This window comes from Tupaia chinensis, unplaced genomic scaffold, assembly GCF_000334495.1.
Source record: "Tupaia chinensis unplaced genomic scaffold, TupChi_1.0 Scaffold000098_2, whole genome shotgun sequence".
Lineage (NCBI taxonomy): Eukaryota > Metazoa > Chordata > Mammalia > Scandentia > Tupaiidae > Tupaia > Tupaia belangeri.
In genome coordinates, this window is record NW_006159561.1 from 2,978,409 (window position 1) to 2,998,701 (window position 20,293).

Sequence of the window (20,293 nt, forward strand, 5' to 3'; positions counted from 1 at the left end):
GTGTCTTAGGTAGATGCAAATAAAACCATGGAAAAGAATTAGATTGCCTAGCAAAAGTGTGTTGGAATAAAGAAAGGAAAAAGAATAGAGGCCTGGAAAGCAAAACTATCTGGGGACGGGTTGTTACAGGAAAAGGAGCAAAGAAATGAAGAGACTCAGTAAGAAATGCAACTAATCAGCTAAGAGGAGCGGGAATTTGAAAAATTCACAGGGTCTAATCTCAAATAGTGAAAATTGAGGGTCACCTGATTTAGCAAGTAAAAACACAGACTCCTAGTGCAAATGCATTTCCAGATCAGAAGTAAATAACTTTAGTATATTGTAATACTACATGGGGTGTGCAGATACTAAAAAACTACCCAATTGTCTAAGATTAAGTTTACAAATTAGAATTTAAGTTTGCTATTCAAAATACAGGTCATCCTCTATTGTAACTGGCAACCCCAGTCAAATTCTACAAGAACTGAAAAGATTGTGTTGCCTCTGGAAAGAACCGCCTTATTAACGAGATGTACAGAATAATATTACTGACTGCTTAAATCTAGTTTACATGACCAGCAAGTGGATGGGTGAGGGTAAATTCAAACTCTTCGCTTTAAGTCTTTGCTGTGATGGGAAGGGGGAAATAAGGGTAATACCTAGAGTGCGACCCAGGGCCTCCTGCAGTAGTATCAGAGGAAAAGGAGAGAACCAACAGAACAAGAGTGAGAGCAGAATCAGAGACGCCGCAACTCCATCCCCACACACCCACAGCCAAGCCCTTCGCCCAGTCCCTTTGCTACCTGTGTGTCTTCTCAGGTATGGACCCCTCTTTTTTGTCATTTTTTCTCCTTAGTCACTGCACTGTAATTCATCCTCTGACACTCCCGTCCTCTGTAGAAAATGTGTGCGATCCTTCTCATCAGAGTTATTAACTTTTTCATTCTGACACTTTTTTTACATGACTTTTTTTTCCATTTTCTTTTATACATTCAATCACATTATTTAACTTACAAAGTGAATATTTCAACAAGTGAACATTTCTCCCTAGTCCAGTTGATAAAACTATAAAATATCTTCAACAGATAATACCACATTTCTTTGTCCCATTAATGCTTTGCCTCCCTATTTTTTTCTTCTAAATATCCTTCCTCAGACCCTCCTCTTTCACCCACACTGTATCTGACATTCACATGCATTTCCTGTGTTTCTATATCCTCTAGTCAATCAGTTTAACTTCTGCCATGATGCTTTAAACTGTGTAATACAATGATGTTAAATATCCCTGACACCTCAGGGGATGGTTCTACAAAACTTTGGGGTTTTTTGTTTGTTTGTTTATTTGCTTTTAGAGATTTTTGCCATAGGGTGCATGTGCTTACTGGAGAGAGAGACACAGACAGTGAGAAGGAATGAGAAATCATCCACCTGAGGGATGGCCATGCTAAATCCCTGCTCCATTCTCCTCCTGGAATCTTGGGCATACATACACAAGCATTTGGCCTGATTTTCAAGCCACCAGGTCCGGGACCCAAATTGCAGTTGACCATGTGATAGTCCAGCAACGTAACCACTATGCCATCTACTGGCCTCCAAAACTTTGTTTTATTATCAATATTTAATATCAATATTTAGCCTAATTTTTGGACCAATGGGATGATTAATAAATACTGGAAGAATAATGCATACCTTTCTATGCTCCTTTCTTCTTTTTATAGTGGCTATAATAACTACAGAGGGAGGAGTTTCAAGAATATAATGACTATTGGACAAAATAAATTTCAAAATCTTTTCATCTCAAGTGTAGATGCACTGAAGAGCTATACAAACGTGAAAGCATATATTGCATCATCTATATAACATTATTGCATTTTTTTACTTTCATAAAAGGTATAGAACATTTTTCCAGTTATATTGTTTAAAAAATCTAGTGTCCTAGAGTGTCTGTGATGCAGTGATAATGCACTGCTCCAGAGAAGCTGGATCCCGAATGGTAACTCAGTTTAGTTGGTCTGAAACACCAAAACATGTGCATAAGTGCCCAAGACCAGACAAACCGAGGACTGAAGGAAGGGAACAGCAGTGTGACCAGTTCCTGTAGAGCTTGCTCATCACTCTGTCTCTTTCTTTCTCTTACTTACATATGTGCACAAATGAGCTCTATTGTGAATTTTAAAAAATTAAATCTATGGGGCTGGCAAGTGGCATGGTGGTTGAATGCTGGGCTCCCACATGGCCTACCACAGTTCAAATCCCGGACCTGGCAGCTTGCTTTCTCATCCCCATCCCCCCAATGCTCGCTTGCTCTCTCTTTCTCTCTCTCTCTGTACCTCTCTGGTCAAATGAAAATAAATAAAGTTAAATGGAATAATTCTTGAAAAAAATTTAAAAAATAAAATCCAGTCTCCTGCATTTTATTTTACTTAAAGGATACATCTCTATTTTCTCCTAAGTAAATACATCAAACACATTTTTTGAAGTTATTAGGGAGTGAACATATTGAACATGAAAGCTTGTTCAGAGGAATATGTAATATATCAAAAAAGGAAAAAGCAGAAGAAAAATTAAGGTGGTAAATGTGGGAAAAAGTATAGATTCATGAGAACTTGAGGAGTCAGATCTTGTAAAAAGAGAGACCTAAAACAAAGAAGAAAATGATTAACATGTAAAAATCTCTGAATGGTCTGAATTCTTATTACCACAAAAATTATTACTAAGAATACAGAAATAAAATGACCAAACCAAATTCAAATTCCTCATTAAAAGGACAGAGTGCATATTACACACTTGTTTTCCTTGGCAAAGAATTCTTGGGGACCAGCAGTTAGCGTAATGGCTATGTCACTGGACTCTCATGTAGTCAACTGTGGTTCGAGTCCCAGACCCAACGGCTTAAACTCACTCAAGGCACATGTGCGTACAGCCCAGGATCCCGAGAGGAGAATGGAGGAAAAGGGATTGCAGTGTGGCCATCCCCTCTGGGGGATGATTTCTCGCTTTCTGTCTCTCTGTCTTTCTAGCAAGTATAAGGGCCATATAGCAAAGACCTCGCAAACAAAACAAAACAAAACAAAACAAAACAAAACAAAAAGAATTCTTGACATTAATCATTAAGAAAATCACCTACGAGTCAAATAAATGGTACTGCTGTGCAGACCCAACCATATTTGGTTACCTCCACCTTCTACAGAAGAGTTTGGGTTGGGTTTGCTAAAAAAAAAAAAAAAGGTCAACAGCATAATAGGAAATATAAGGTTTATGTATAAATTGGTTAAAACGAGGCCGAGACTACCAACCTGTACTCTTATCTATCTAGATACTCTGGTCTAAACAGACAGGTAATGAATTATGTGCTTTTTCTTCCACATTGTATGGGCTATGATATTCAACAGGACTCAAAAACACAGAAATGTGGACAAATAAAGACAGTCACACAACTAATTTCAGAGGGATTTGGGCAGCCTGTTTCTGAGTTCTGCTCTATCAGGACAGGTTGGCCCTCCTGAATGAGAGAGAAATGTAGAACAGGTCAGTAACCAAGCACAGGGAGGGTGCACAGTATTCAAGTGTCATTGAATTTCCTTTTACATAGTAGGAAAAACACATGCTAAGCACTTGGGCTTATTAAGAAACAAAAACCAATTCAGGTGGCTCAAACACAAAAGTTTAATGAAGAAATTCATTACAACTATGTAGACTAGATTAAGAGACATGTTCAGATGAGCAAGAGAGCAAAGTCATGACCACTGATAGGCATAAAGGGGCAAAAAGACCAATAATGATTCCCATCCTATGACCACTAAGAGCAGGAGTCATGAGGGGTCCCTGATACAGCTCCACCATGCAGGTTCAGTCCAATAGGAATGGAAAAGAAAAGACTCAACAATCCTTTAATCTACCTTCCCATTTATCCTACTGCTGGAGCCTCCCATTGGAAAAATCCACTAGAAGCCAGTTTCCAAGAGAGTTGTCTGATGCAGTACAAGGGTCAGTCTCCTGGGACACATTTCATGGCTGAGGTAGACAAGGTTTGGCTTTGGGATGGGCACAGACAGAACAAACTGAGATTGCTCAGGATATTAGCCAGCATGCACAAGTCTATGGCATCCCCAAGCAATTCAAAAACAGTCCAAAACTATTCTTGTTCTCAAGGGTGTTTTAAAGCATAAATAAATAAGTGCTCTCCTTCTGCTACTCATTTTTGGAAAGTGAATCGTTCAAGTTGTCAGAATATATAAGCAATGTCTCTTTATTCATGACCATGAAATAACCCCCCTGCTCCAACAAGTTTTTGCTTCAGGGCAAATCGTAGCTTCAAAATAGCCAGGGAAAAAGTAAGATAGGATTACTTGTTTACTGTGGAAAATGATCTATGGATTTTTTGGGGGAAAGAATTCCTAATAGTCCATCTCAGATATTTTCAAATTCTTTATCAATAGAGAGAAAGCACTTCTGGACAGCAAGAATGATCTTCTTTTATGACTCCCCACAGACCCAAGTACATCAGTTTATTGAATATATTAAGAAAATGCTCTGACTCATAGATTAACTGGCTTATGAACAGAAGAGGCTCATGTGTACTTTGTAGATTGCATTAAGATCTAAACTTGAATGCAGATCACTGAGCTAAGGGATTTAGTGGGGAAAAAACTAAATTGGGAGTTAGAAAATCCACATATGAAGTTCAGGTCTAAAACTAAGTAATAATACGATCTCAGACCATAAGTTATTTATGATACACTGTCTTTTCTCTCTAAAAATCTAAACTAGTTTATATCCAAAGTATTGTTCAGAATAACTTTTTTTTTAAAGAAACTATTAAGACCTAAATTTTAAAGGCATGCATTGAAATAACTAAATGCATTTTTGAAGAATAAGCAAAGCAGAAAGTAAAAACAAAATTCATTTCTCTGACAGAATTTAAACTTGCTTTCTTTCGGAATTCATGGTTTCAAGGATGTAAATACTATATGCAAAGGCTATATAGAAACAGTAGCAGCTTAAAAAAATAGAGAAAAAATTCTGACTCTGCACTGCTCTAGACTGCTCTTGATGAAATTGTATGGTCTGTGATATTTCTTTGAGTGGATACTGTCTTTATGCTCTTTTGCAGTAGTTTGTATTTAAGAAAAAAAAAATCGAGCATATCCTTTCTAGATTCTTTTCTGAATCTAGCCTAGACTTCTACCATTTAGTCTGTTTCCATAAGAAACTTTTTCCTATAAGGCTCTTCTCTGAGATAATTTTGATCACTGCAGGATATAGAGTATTACCTTCTATGATAGGCTGAGTAACAGTTCCCAGACGATATCCACATCCTAATCTCTGGAACTTGTACATATACTAACTTAGGTGGTGAAAGAATTTTTGTAGATGTTACTAAATTAAGATTCTCGAGGGACCAGCAGTTAGCATAATGGCCATGTTATTGAACTCCCATGTAATCAAGTTCGAGTTCCAGACCTGGTGGCTTAAACTCATGCCAGGCACATGTGCTGCATGCCCAAGATCCCGAGAGGAGAATGGAGCAGAAGGGATTGTGGCGTGGCCATGCCCTCCTGGGGGGGGATTTCTCGCTTTCGGTCTGTCTCTGTCTTTCTGGCTGGAGAAAAGTGCTATTAGCCAAGGAATCTAGGCAGTTTCTAGAAAAATAAAATAAATAAGAAATTGGAAAGGTCAAAGAATAGGTGTTTTCCTGGAGTACCAGAAGAATGCAGTCCTGCCAGCACATTGATTTGAACCAGCTGAAATGGATTTACAGCTCCTGGCCTTAAGAACTATAAAAACAATCACTTCTGTTGTTTAAGTCATGAAATTTGTTGTAATTTGTTTACAACTGTTACAGGAAGCTAGTAGAAATTCCAAGAATATTTTAAATAGGATCCTCTGGGAAAACTTAAATATATCCACTTAAAGAAATAAACACATGATATAATAAATTTCTTATGATCTCATTCTAAGGCAGCAAGTTGTAGAAAATTTTTGGCTAGAAAATAGAACCTATAATCCTTCAAATACTACTGAGCTGACTATATGTTCTATTGATGTGTAAAGTAATAAGATCAATTATAGCCCTAAACATGATTCTAATTTAAAAAATTTGAGATTGAAGAAAAGTCAGAGTAAAGCAGAAAGACCAAAGAGCACACTGGGTTTCTCTACCACTTTGTGCAGGTTTCCTCAGATATTAGTAAGAATGCCTTTTTTTTTCTGTTGGATTTTACATCACCCCATTTTTTAATTAATACATATTAGTGGACAGGAAATAAGTTTATTTTTGATTTCAAAATTTTGTATACATACATTTGTATGCTTTGTTAGCTGGAATGTTGGTAAGCTATTTTGAAATGTCCCCTTTTCTTTGGGCATCCTTTCTTAATCAAAGTACATTTGTGATGGATAAGAAGACACGTTTCACCCCACCTTTTCAATTCTTCTTAATTTAGTTCCTCAAAAGGGCAACATGGAACTTACATTGATGAAAATAGCAATTCATTTTTTATACCTCCTGCTCTCATTGCAGTGTCAGAGAGCGAAAGTGAACAATCATCTCCCAAGAGGGAAATGGCCACGTCTCAATTCCTTCTCTTAAATGCTCCTCGAGGGATTTGGGGTACTCACTTCAGGTACCCAGCATGTTTTTCAGGTCACCTGTTCTGAGACTCAAACTGGGCAATCGGCCCTTTGGGATCCAGCACGTTAAATACTCTACCACTTGTTGGTCCTTGTAGCTTTTCCTTTTTAATTTTTCAAGCCTTATGTAGGGTAATCACTAGATAAATGTTTGGAGAAGCAATTAATCTTTACATAAATTGAGATTATAATATACTTGATAGCGCTTAGGGAATGTAAAAACCAAACCAAACAAAACTAAAAACCTGGGACCAGCAGATGGTGCAATGGTTATGTTGCTGGGCTCCCACCCAGACCTGGTGGCTTGAAACTCACACTGGGCATGTGTGTGTGTCTGCCCAAAATCCCAAAAGTTAAATGGAGGAGTGGGAATTGATGCATGGCCATTCCCCTGTGGGGGGAGGGGTGATTTCTTGCTTTCTGTTTCTCTGTCTCTCTGGTGAGTATATATGCCCTATGGCAAAAATCTATTAAAAAAAAAAGTAAATAACAGAACCAAATATAATTAGAAATGTCTGTCAATATTGGGCAATATACATTGGATAATACAAGAATTACTCCAAAGCAAAACTACCTTGTTTTCAAACAATTTTGGAAGTGTCAGAATTCTCTTTGCTACAAATGGTTACCCTAAGTCAAATGGGTGAGAGTGCAATGTGTTTCTCCCTTTGCATTGTCACACTTTCCCTTCAACCTGGCCTTCACTACATCCTCTTTGAGAGATGCCCTCTGCCTTCATAGTGCTTCATTATTTCCAACGACACGTTCTTGATGCATCCCTGCTCTGCCTCAGACTGCAAGTATGTTCAGTCCTTTTCCTTCCTAGTTCATCAAATTACTTTATTATAGACCTTGGATTCAGTCTTATTTTCTTTTTTCTTTCTTTTTTTTTTTTTTAGAATGGAAAAGGTAGTTTATTAAGTAAAAGTACACTCCTGAGAGGTAGGAGCGGGCCTGAGCAGCTTATTGTTTCAGACAAAGAACTGAACAAAACACACAGATAGTGTAAGGAAAAGGTAATTTGTTAAGTAAAAGCAAAAGTACACTCCTGAGAGGTAGGAGCAGGCCTGAGCAGAGAGAAAGAGTGACTCAAAGGCCCGCAGTCTTACTTTCTGCTTTTGAGAGTATTCATCATTACATATCAGTGCTCAGCTGGAGATATATATTAATGTTATTCTCCTAGAAAACATCTTTCATACTGGGGCTTTCTTTAAAGATAACTTCACTGCATACACCACGAAACTGGAAATTATGTGGTGATACTATATCATAATCTTATTTTTGTAAATCTTTAAAGTTCCCTCAATTAATATAAGCACATGTTTATGGGAGTTATTGATCCTGATGATTGTAGAAATCAATAAACTTGTAAGGTCCTTTAAAAAACCATCCAAATGCAGTTGACCTACTTCTTTTTTTAAAATTTACTATAAGACATATGTGCTTGCCAGAGAGAGAGAGAGAGAGAGCGAGAGAGAGAAAGTGAGAAAGTAACCTTCATAGGGATGACCATGCTACAACCCCCTCTCCTTCATTCTCTTTTAGGATTTTGGGCACACACACACACACACACACACACACACACACACATACACATGTGCCTACCATGTTTCTCAAGCCCCGGTCCAGGATTGAACTGCAGAGTCCACCATATGGGATGCAGCCACCTTAACCAGTATACCACTGAGTAACCTGTTACTTCCTCTTTAAGACACACAAAAAATGATAAGCTAATATCACTACATGATAAAAATACTTTTAAGTCTATATGTCACTTGCTTTGAAAATCAGTCCATCAATAAATTCTTGATTTTAGACAATCCCTTGGATTTCACAGAGGTTGAATTTGGCATTTTTGTGAGAATAACTGTTCGAGGGATGATAAAAAAGTACAAAAAGACAAATGACCAAGGCCAGTTTGCCAATAAAGTAAATTAAGTGTATGACAAATGAGACCAGCTGATGGCATAACGGTTACATCACAGGACGCCCATGTAGTTTAACACAGTTAGAATCTCTGATTCTGGCGGCTTAAAACTCATGCTGGGCACATGTGCATGCATGACTAAGATCCCAAGAGGAGAATGAAGGAGAAGAGATTGCAGCATGGCTGTCCTCCCTGGCAGGGGCCAGGGGGATGATTTCTCACTTACTGTCTCTCTGTCTCTGTTTCACCAGCAAGTACATGTGCCCTATAGCAAAAATCTCTCTTAAAAACGAACAAACAAACAAACACTACGAAAAGGTATTATAAAATTGGGTACACTTGTTCCTCTAGAGACGTTTTTCAAGGATGGCTGAAACATGACAACATTTATATTGACTCTATCATCTTGGTTTCGGAGTCACTGAACAGTAAACTGTGATGAACCATGGTAAATTTCTAGAAGGTAATTGAAGAAAAATAGATGAGTTTCTCAAATAGTTCAAATAAAAAGGAAAAGGAAGTATGCCAATTAGTAAAGAGACAGCAAGCCTAAAGCAACATTAAAAATGTAGAAGTTAAAAGAAGTAAGTGACAGACTCGTAAGCTGAAAGTTGTAGAACTCTACGCCTATTTCTGCTGGCAATACAAAGTGTAATGACTTCTGTAATTTATTACAAATGTTAAAATTTTTTAATTATAGAAAAAAGCTTCAGGGATATTTAGTTGATAAAAGTTTTCTTCCTTAATCTGTCATTCTTTAATCTGGTTATCTGGTTGGGACAAGCAGTTAGTGTAATGGCTATATCGCTGGATTCCCATGTAGTCAACTACGGTTCGAGTCCCGGACCTGGTGGCTTAAACTCACGCTGGCCGCGTGTGCGTGCGTGCCCAAGATCCTGAGAGGAGAAAGGAGGAGGAGGAATTGTGGCGTGGCCATCCCCCCTGGGGCGTGATTTCTCGCTTTCTGTCTCTGTCTAACTCTGTCTTTCTGGTGAACACACACACTCTATAGCAAAAACCTCTCCATAAAAAAAAAAAAAAATAATAAAATAAAATAAAAAACAGATTAAAAAATCTGGTTATCTGGTTAAAAGTAGAAACATTTAAGGATCTGTAGACTGGAGTTCAGTGAAATGTCGAGCACCTATGTCATTTATGACAACATGGTAAATTGAGATTGAATGAGGGTAAACATGGGGAAGAAAGGGGTAGAAGAGGATTGGATGACTGTAGTTAGTTTCCAACAATATGCACTGTTCGATCTATCTTTTGGTCCATGAATTGTCAAATTCCCTTGAGAACACTTTCTTGCATGATTGATATCCTCTTACTAATATTAAATAATTTTCCCCATCTAAAGTCAGAGGTATGCATATATATACATATGTATATAAATATTAATGGATCCTAAGCCTGATTAAAGTCCTTGATAGCAGGGACTTTGCCTTTTATTTTGTTTCTTTTTTATTGTCTTACGGTCATTTTTCAGTGTCCTGCACAAAGTCAATAGAGAACAGGTAGGACTCAAAAATCTGTACACATAAGAATCAAAGCTTCAGAGATGGTTTGTAGCTACAGATATGAATCTGGATAAAGTCCTGAATTCCCCAGCTAACCTTCTTTTCTGTCACTTAATGTTCACCAACAACCTGACTGGGCAGGGCCCATATTAATCTACTAAGAGTATATTGATTTCCTTTGTAAACCAAATATGCAGCAAAGACAAAACATATATCTAGGTCTGTGTGTCAGTCATTTTATCATTATTATTGTAATAGTATGGATAGTGCGTGAACGAGCTCACCAGAGAGAGTCAGGGAGGAAGAGTAGAGGAGAAAGCACCCCCACCCGATGGGGAATGGTCACGCTGCAATTCCTTCTCCTCTATGTCACCCTCTTTCCAGAATTTTGGGCATGCATACACATACACCTAGCACAGTGCCAGGTCTGGGACTTGAACCACTAAGTTGCTCATATGGGATTTGGTTGCTTTAATCCCCAGGCCATTGACTCAGCCCCCATCAGTAGTATTATTAATGAGTATTTATTCTGTGTCTCCCATCATACTGCTAGGTGGTGTGACAATGTAAATATAGATACATGTGTATATTGCCCGCAAACATTATAAGCAACACATTATTCTCCACATTTAAAAGTTAAAAATATTTAAGTTTAGAGGACTCAGTAACTCATTCAAAAGCATTCAGCTAATAAATTAGTTTGTTGAAGTAACTCTCTGTCTCTTGTGAATTTGGATTAACATGAAGCATTTTTCTGGCAATGGCTTACCATGGGCACTCAGAGAAGCAAACTATCTTCTATCTAGTTCTTCCCGTGACTTTTAAGATAAGATCCAGGCCAAAAATATCTTTAAAACTCTGTTTTTACTCCTTTCAATTCTCATTATTCCATCCTTGACCTTTACATTATAGCTTTTTATGGGAAATACTACTTATTCACGGGAGATAAACTAATCTGATGACCTCTAAATCCTTATCTTCATGTTTCCTTATTCATGATAGAACACCTGTGTAGCATAAGTGAGAGAGCAAGAGAGAGAGAGACCAGTATCCTCTTCAGGGTATGGTAATACTGCAATTCCCATCTTCCAGTCCTCCAGTCTATTGGGTCTTGGGCTCTTGTGTATGGGCCTAGCACATGTAGACTGACTGGCTAGGGATTTGACAGTCCCCATGTGATATCTGACAGTCCGCATATGTGATCCAGCATCTCTGGAGCATTACCACCACACCATGGTGCGTACCTGTCAACTACTTTTTACACTTCTAAAATGGATATGGTGACCCCTTCGACCTAAGTGCGTCCACAAACGAACTTGTCCCTGTGCTCTTTTGCTCACTTCTCCCCTCCTTCTATAATCTCTAAGTACACCTCTTGTCACACAAGTGAGTCATCTTCTAGTCTTCTTCATGCTTCATCTTGAATGTCTGTGGCCACCAAGCCATGTTAATCCTGCTTCTTACATGTTTCCTGGTCTCCATTTTTATTGCCACTGCCCCAGTTTAGATGATTAACTGCTGATTCCTAGACGTTTGTAGTATGAAAAGGACTTGAAAAACTTCACAGAAAATGACATTAACGTGTTTGAAATTCATGCACAGTTTTTAAATAATATGCATGTTCTATGAACTTTTGGAAGACCTCTTGTATATTCTAACTGTTCTTCCTGCCTCCTGCATGTTAATATCAGCCTATGTTTTAACAATTCTACAAGATTATCTCTTGAAAATATGGATTTAATTAGGAAAAGCTGTTGTCAATACCCTTTTACAAGGATAATGCCCCTGCTCCAGGTTTCTCTCCCAAAGCCTTCCTCTCTCCAAAGCCTTCCCATGGATGTATTTCTAAATCACTCAGATCAATAAAATTAATTTAAGAAACTTGTTATGTATTGAGTACATTTTTACATGCCGACATAGGACATTATGTAACCAACTGAAGCCAGGATTCCAACTCAGCAGATTGTCTCCTGAGGATATGGTCAATTTACCAATGCAGATGGGACACATCAAAGGCTCACTGCTTGCACTTTTGCACATATAGCACCAGATAAGAGATATTTTTAAGAAAGATGGGGCACACACACAACACACACACACACACACACACACACATATGTATTTCAGAGGACTTTCTTTAAAAAGCTCATGGAAAATACATAAAATGAAAAAAACTATACATGGACTTCAATTTCTTGGCACCCAAATAAACTTATATTTTAATTCCATTTCCACACATACATATTTATACACACACACACACACAACATATATTTATTTATGAGAGGACATCAAAAAGCATATGTATATATTTAGGAGATCGATTTTTTAAATATAGAAAGGGAACAATCAGAACCATAGTGTAAGTTGATACACAGTGGCCTGGTAAGGGAAGAAAAGGAGATTTGTCCTAAAACTTTGAATTAGGCAGAGACACCAAAATTTATATGTATGAAGTACAAAAATCAGAAGCCAGGAAATTAATATAAAATTTGTCATGACCCATTTATCTCTAGGGCTTAAGGAAAGAAAACACAACACAGCTCTACAGGGAGTTTTTACAACCAGGTAATGTAGTCTCAACAACAAAAAATCCCCCATCACAAATGATGTCACTATTAAGGAGCAGGACGGAGTACGTTCAGACACATGGGATTCAGCACTCAACAAACTAGAGATGAGTAGAACAGGAACTGTAGATCACAGAAAATCTAAAAGACACTATAACACAAATATGTGCAAAATAATGTAAGGATAGAAGAAATAGAAACTATATTTAAAAAAAAAAGAAAGAAAAACAGGACAATATGAAACAATAACAGGCTAATCTGACAAAGAATTAAACTGAGCTGTCTGACTCCAAAGTCCACACTTTGCCCATTTTCCTTTTTGTTTTACGGCTGTGCATTTCCCACACTCCTATTCTAATTCAGGAAATTCTGATATCTTGAATTAGTGCAACAACAATCTTCTTGGTGTTCCTGCTTCTAATCTTGCCTTCCCTTTCAATAGGTACCTTAAAATACGGGGAGGGCACTTGTGATAAATGCTCATCTGAACCTACTACTTCCTTGGTAACAACCATCCTACGGCATCCTCTGGTTTCTACGAGTTTGCAAGGCTCTGCTTGCCAAGTTCCCACCCAGCAGACTTGTTTCCTATCATGTATCTGCTTCATTTCCTATTGAACCCATAGCATATGCAGCCCCTGGTGCTCTCTATACTTTCTGACCGTTGCTGTTGTAATTCCCACAGCTAATGGTCTGAACACCAATTTCTCAGAAGGACCTTCCTGAAAGCTCCCAGTAGAATGAAATAGCTTTCTTCTGTGCATACATCTTCTCCCATGCTCTTCTTTTATAATCATGTTTGCCATATTTAAATGTGAGATTTTTGATAATTAAATAATACATTTAGAAAATTCAAGATAATATGAACCTATTAATTATAAGGATGGTATTTAGCAGATATTCTATAAATATTTGTTAAGAACATTACTCTTGGGGCTGGCAGGTGGCATGGTGCTTAAAGGCACTGGATTCTCACATGGCTGACTGAGGATCAAGTCCCAGACCTGGTGGCTTGTTTTCTCATTTTCCCTTTCTCTGGTCAAACGAAATAATAATAACAACAAATGGAATTAAATAAATAAATATTTTTTTAAAAAACAGTACTCTTCATCTCTTTAGTTGCTTCACTCTGTTGATTAAAAACCCTACTATCTTAAGGGCAAGCTTATTTTATTAATACCCATTGCTCTACCTCCAGTGTTCTCAGAATTATTTATAAATGTCTATTTCTCCACCAGAGATGTAATATATTGGCAGCATGTGATGGGGTCTCAATACACATTTATAGAGTAAATTTATGAACTAATGATTAGAAACAGGAAAATAACTGATACTAGGTCCTCCTCAAAGTGTCAATATCAACTATAAAAGATCATAAAAATTACATTTTTAAAATTTTGCTGCAGTAGGGAACTCTCCTGATTTGAACTACATATCTACTTACATATTACCATTCGATACTTTTTTCTCTTTCTTCTAATACAAATTCTTTTGTGAAATTTGGCACCCAAATAAACTTATATTTTAATTCCATTTCCACACATACATATTTATACACACACACACACACAACATATATTTATTTATGAGAGGACATCAAAAAGCATATGTATATATTTAGGAGATCGATTTTTTAAATATAGAAAGGGAACAATCAGAACCATAGTGTAAGTTGATACACAGTGGCCTGGTAAGGGAAGAAAAGGAGATTTGTCCTAAAACTTTGAATTAGGCAGAGACACCAAAATTTATATGTATGAAGTACAAAAATCAGAAGCCAGGAAATTAATATAAAATTTGTCATGACCCATTTATCTCTAGGGCTTAAGGAAAGAAAACACAACACAGCTCTACAGGGAGTTTTTACAACCAGGTAATGTAGTCTCAACAACAAAAAATCCCCCATCACAAATGATGTCACTATTAAGGAGCAGGACGGAGTACGTTCAGACACATGGGATTCAGCACTCAACAAACTAGAGATGAGTAGAACAGGAACTGTAGATCACAGAAAATCTAAAAGACACTATAACACAAATATGTGCAAAATAATGTAAGGATAGAAGAAATAGAAACTATATTTAAAAAAAAAAGAAAGAAAAACAGGACAATATGAAACAATAACAGGCTAATCTGACAAAGAATTAAACTGAGCTGTCTGACTCCAAAGTCCACACTTTGCCCATTTTCCTTTTTGTTTTACGGCTGTGCATTTCCCACACTCCTATTCTAATTCAGGAAATTCTGATATCTTGAATTAGTGCAACAACAATCTTCTTGGTGTTCCTGCTTCTAATCTTGCCTTCCCTTTCAATAGGTACCTTAAAATACGGGGAGGGCACTTGTGATAAATGCTCATCTGAACCTACTACTTCCTTGGTAACAACCATCCTACGGCATCCTCTGGTTTCTACGAGTTTGCAAGGCTCTGCTTGCCAAGTTCCCACCCAGCAGACTTGTTTCCTATCATGTATCTGCTTCATTTCCTATTGAACCCATAGCATATGCAGCCCCTGGTGCTCTCTATACTTTCTGACCGTTGCTGTTGTAATTCCCACAGCTAATGGTCTGAACACCAATTTCTCAGAAGGACCTTCCTGAAAGCTCCCAGTAGAATGAAATAGCTTTCTTCTGTGCATACATCTTCTCCCATGCTCTTCTTTTATAATCATGTTTGCCATATTTAAATGTGAGATTTTTGATAATTAAATAATACATTTAGAAAATTCAAGATAATATGAACCTATTAATTATAAGGATGGTATTTAGCAGATATTCTATAAATATTTGTTAAGAACATTACTCTTGGGGCTGGCAGGTGGCATGGTGCTTAAAGGCACTGGATTCTCACATGGCTGACTGAGGATCAAGTCCCAGACCTGGTGGCTTGTTTTCTCATTTTCCCTTTCTCTGGTCAAACGAAATAATAATAACAACAAATGGAATTAAATAAATAAATATTTTTTTAAAAAACAGTACTCTTCATCTCTTTAGTTGCTTCACTCTGTTGATTAAAAACCCTACTATCTTAAGGGCAAGCTTATTTTATTAATACCCATTGCTCTACCTCCAGTGTTCTCAGAATTATTTATAAATGTCTATTTCTCCACCAGAGATGTAATATATTGGCAGCATGTGATGGGGTCTCAATACACATTTATAGAGTAAATTTATGAACTAATGATTAGAAACAGGAAAATAACTGATACTAGGTCCTCCTCAAAGTGTCAATATCAACTATAAAAGATCATAAAAATTACATTTTTAAAATTTTGCTGCAGTAGGGAACTCTCCTGATTTGAACTACATATCTACTTACATATTACCATTCGATACTTTTTTCTCTTTCTTCTAATACAAATTCTTTTGTGAAATATCATAAAATAGTCTATTCTTCTGTTGAGAATTTTGTGTGCAACCAGAAATTGTTAATGTTTCCATTAATCCTTGAACATTAAAGCTGCAAGGGATTAAAGGCTTACAGATGTTTTCTGTTTTGCTAAAAATAAATTGAATTCACCTGGTAAGAGTATGCATATTACAGTCCACACACACTGTTTCCTTCATTGAAATGTGTTCTAATTCTGATAATTTTTCCACAAATTTAGGTTTTACAGAGGAAAATATTTCCTTTTACTTTACAACTTCATAAAGAAATTCTTTATGCATGAAAAAATTAAAATCTGGTGAAAAGCATCAAAGAACTAAATGGAGAGATATTCCATGGTCATAGGTAATAATATTGACCATTGCCAAAATGTCACTTCTCCCCAACTTGCTCTGTAGAGTCAATGTAATCCCAATTAAAATCTCAACAAATTATTTTGTGGATATAAACAAACTAATTCTAAATTTTATATGGGGGAGGAAAAAGAACCACAATAACAAACTCAAAATTGAGGAAAAAGAACAAAGACAGAAAGCTGATATTACCCAACTTCAGGACTTTCTACTGAGCTATCATAATTAAGAGAGTGTGGTATTAGTGGAAGAATGCATTGATAGGTCAGTGGAACAGGTTAAAGAGCCCAGAAAGAGAGAGCCACATAAATATTTTTAGTTGATCCGTAACAAAAGTGCAAAGGCACTACAATGGACTAAAGATAATCTTTCTAATAAATGATGTTGTAACAACTAGACCTTAAATGCAAAAAAAAAAAAAAATGAATCTAGGTGCAGACTTTATGCCCTTCTCAAGAATTAACTCAAATTGGATCACAGACTGCTATTTAAAGTGTTAAACTATAAAACTCCTAGAAGATAACATGTAAGAAAGCCTGGATGACTCTGGGTATGATGATGACTTGTTAAATAGAACACCAAAGGCATGATCTATGAAAAAAATCTATGAACTAAAACAGCTGCTAAGCTGAGCATCACTAAAACTTAAAACCCCTGCTCTGTGAAAGAGAACTAAAATAACGGTAAGACAAGCCACAGACCAGTAAAACACATTCACAAAGATACTACTGATGAAGGTCTATCACCAACATATGCAGAGAACTCTTAGAACTCAACAGTAAGAAGATAGACAACTGGACTTGTCTCATAGCACAGTGTTATGCACTGAGAGGAAGGAGCTGGATCACATATGGTCAACTGTGGTTTGAATCACAGAGCTGTACCTTGAAAAACATCCCTGGCACATGTGTTGTAGGCTTGGGATCCTGAGGAGATGGAGAAAATGAAGAATAAAGATTGCGGTATAAGCAGGCCTCACTGGGGGATGCTTTTCTCTCTCCCTTCCTCCCTCTCTCTCCCCCTTTGTCTAGCACACCCAAGTGCCCTCTGGCAAAAATAAATAAATAAGTAAATAATCTGATATCTGATTTTTAAAATGGGCACTAGACCTGAACAGACACCTTATCATAAAAAATATGGCAAGCAAGCATGTGAAAATATATTCAACATCATTTGTTATTTGAGAACTAAAAAATAAAACAACAATGAGGTAACACTATATACTTATTAAAAATAAAAATACTATAAAAATACTTACAAAAAATCCAAAATACTAAAACCAAATGATGGCTGGGTCATAGACCAATGGAACCTCCATTTATTGCTAGGAGGAACGTAAAATAGTACGGGTACTTTGAAGGGTAATCTGGCCGTGTTTTACAAAATTAAACATAAACCTACCCTACCACATGACCCAGTAGTTATTTTATTTATTACATTATCAAATCTATTGGATATTTATGTTCACCCAGAAAACCTACACATGGATTTCTATAGAAGCTCTATTCATAATTGATAAAACTTGGAAGCAACCAAAATGTCTTTCAGTAGGTGAATGAATGCATAAACTGTGGTACATACAGATAATGAGATATTATTGGGTGCTAAAAAGAAATAAGCTACCAAGCCATAAAAAAGACATAGAGGAAACTTAAATGCATATTACTAAGGGGAAGAAGCCAATACAAAAAGGCTATGTACTGTATGAATGTAACTGTATGACATCCTGGAAAAGACAAAACTATGGAAACTAAAGAAATTAGTGGTTGTCAAGGGTTAGGGGGGAAGAAGGAAAGAATGGGCAGAGTACAGAGATTCTTTGGGCAGTAAAAATATCATGTATGATACTACAGTGACATGTACATGTCATTATACATTTGTCCAAACCACAGAATGTAGAACATCAGGAGTGTGCACTAATGTAAATTATGGACATGAGATAATGCTGTCTCAATGTGGAGGCACTGACTGTAACAAATGCATCGGTGTGGCCAGGGATGTGTGCAATGGCAGAGGATGTGCATATATAGAAGATGGGCAAATGTTTATGGGAACTCAGGACCAGCAAATGGTGTAGTGGTTGTGTTGCTGGACTCCCACATGGCCGACTGTGGTTCAGTCCCAGACTAGTATCTTGCAAATAATGCTAGGCCCCTGTGCATACATGCCCGAGATCCCAGGAGGAGAATGAAGGAGATAGGTAGAAGAAATTACAGTGTGACCATCCCCCTGGGGGGTGATTTTTCTTTTCCTCTCACCATGTCAGGCTGTCTCTCTTTCTCTCTGTCTCTCTCTGGTGAACACAGGTGCCCTAAAGCAAAAACCTCTTGGAAAAAAAAAAAGGAGTATGTGGGAACCCTCTGTATTTTCTGCTCAGTTTTGCAGTTAATACAAAACTAATCTAAAAAACAAAGTTCACTAATTTAAAGAAAGTGGTTAAAACATTCAGGTTTAACTTAAGCTGGTCTTCAGTTATGGCTGAGAGTAAGTGAAATTAAAATATTTATATACAATTCTTCTCTATACATAATGAATTGACTCTATCAGACTTACAGGAGACTGAGAAAAGACAGACCAACTCCACTTGCTCCATTTAAAATGTTATTAAATTAATTTAAATGATGTAGCTTTTAAAAATTACTTCTTGAGTGATAAGCTGTGTAAAATTTGAAGAAGTGTCTTAAAAAGAATGAGACTACGGATCTGCTTTGTAGATTGCAAGGTCCCTGGAGAAACAGCAGATCTTCCTCAAATATGTTCTTCTCTGGGAGTGCTCCTAAGATCCATCTGCAAAGTGTGTTGTTTAATGTCAGTTTAAATGCTTGGAAAATTGTGTTTTACTTCATTAATTTTTCCTCCAGAAGACTACTGACAGGATAAAAGAAGTCAGACTAAACTAAATTATATATGTAAGAAATGGTAAAATGACAGATTATATAAAGCTGGTATAGTTGTGACAATTAAAACCAGTATAATGATCTCATCTCCAAGATACTTAAAAGAATAACTACTGATATGATAGATTTCCAGCAACTCAAAAATTGCTATATCTTCTGAATGATTAGTTTACATGATATGTTCTAGATTTATACCCGAAGTATTCATGGCATTTGAGTTGTGAATTTTTTTTTTTTAATTTTAGCCTTAGGGTGTATGCACTTGCTGGATAGAGACAGAGAAAGTGAGAGGGAAGGCGAGAAGTCACCACTCCAGTGAGGATAAGCATGTCTCAGTCCCTTCTCCATTCTCCTTCTGGGATCTTGGGCATGCATGCACATGTGCCCAGCATGAGTTTCAAGCCACTAGGTTTGGGACTTCAACCATGGTCGACCATGTGGGAGTCCAGGGACACAACTGCTATACTGTAATAGTTGTGCAGTAATTGCTGGCTTGAGGTGTGAATATTTTTATTGTGATCCTGAGGATGAACTGTGAAGAGTGCAACAGCATTTTGATGAAGATGAGCAATTCCCATTATACCAAAAGAAAAGTTGAGCACAGGTACACGTAAGATGGACATGATCTTAAAGTTGAAATAAGAATTTGAGAACACTGTATTACTGAGAATTTTGCTCAGAGTTTACAATAACATTTTTGCTATGTGATTTTAACATATTGGGCCAGCTCAAGATTGCTGCTATAGGAGGGGAATGAGACAACAGCACAGTTCTTCTGAAAAACACATTTATTTAGTGATCATTTTGGAGTCATGCAGACACTGTTATGTAGACTGATGCACCTTCATCTCTTTCATAGTGTTTGAGCCCTTTAGATCAATCAGTTCAAATTTCTGCTCCGAACACACTGAAATGTTTGGTTAAGCTGACAAATTTGTGTGGTAAATATAACTGCCTGGCAGGAAGCTTTCTGTCTGCTCTAGTCAATGCTTTGAAATAAATCCAGTCGGAACCATTTGTTCAAGC

General features: G+C 37.0%; 1 pseudogene; it reads left to right on the top strand.

Moving 5' to 3' along the window:
* The window catches only part of LOC102478370 (putative homeobox protein NANOG2), a 44,828-nt pseudogene that overhangs the window by 15,464 nt on the left and 9,071 nt on the right, over window positions 1-20,293 (top strand).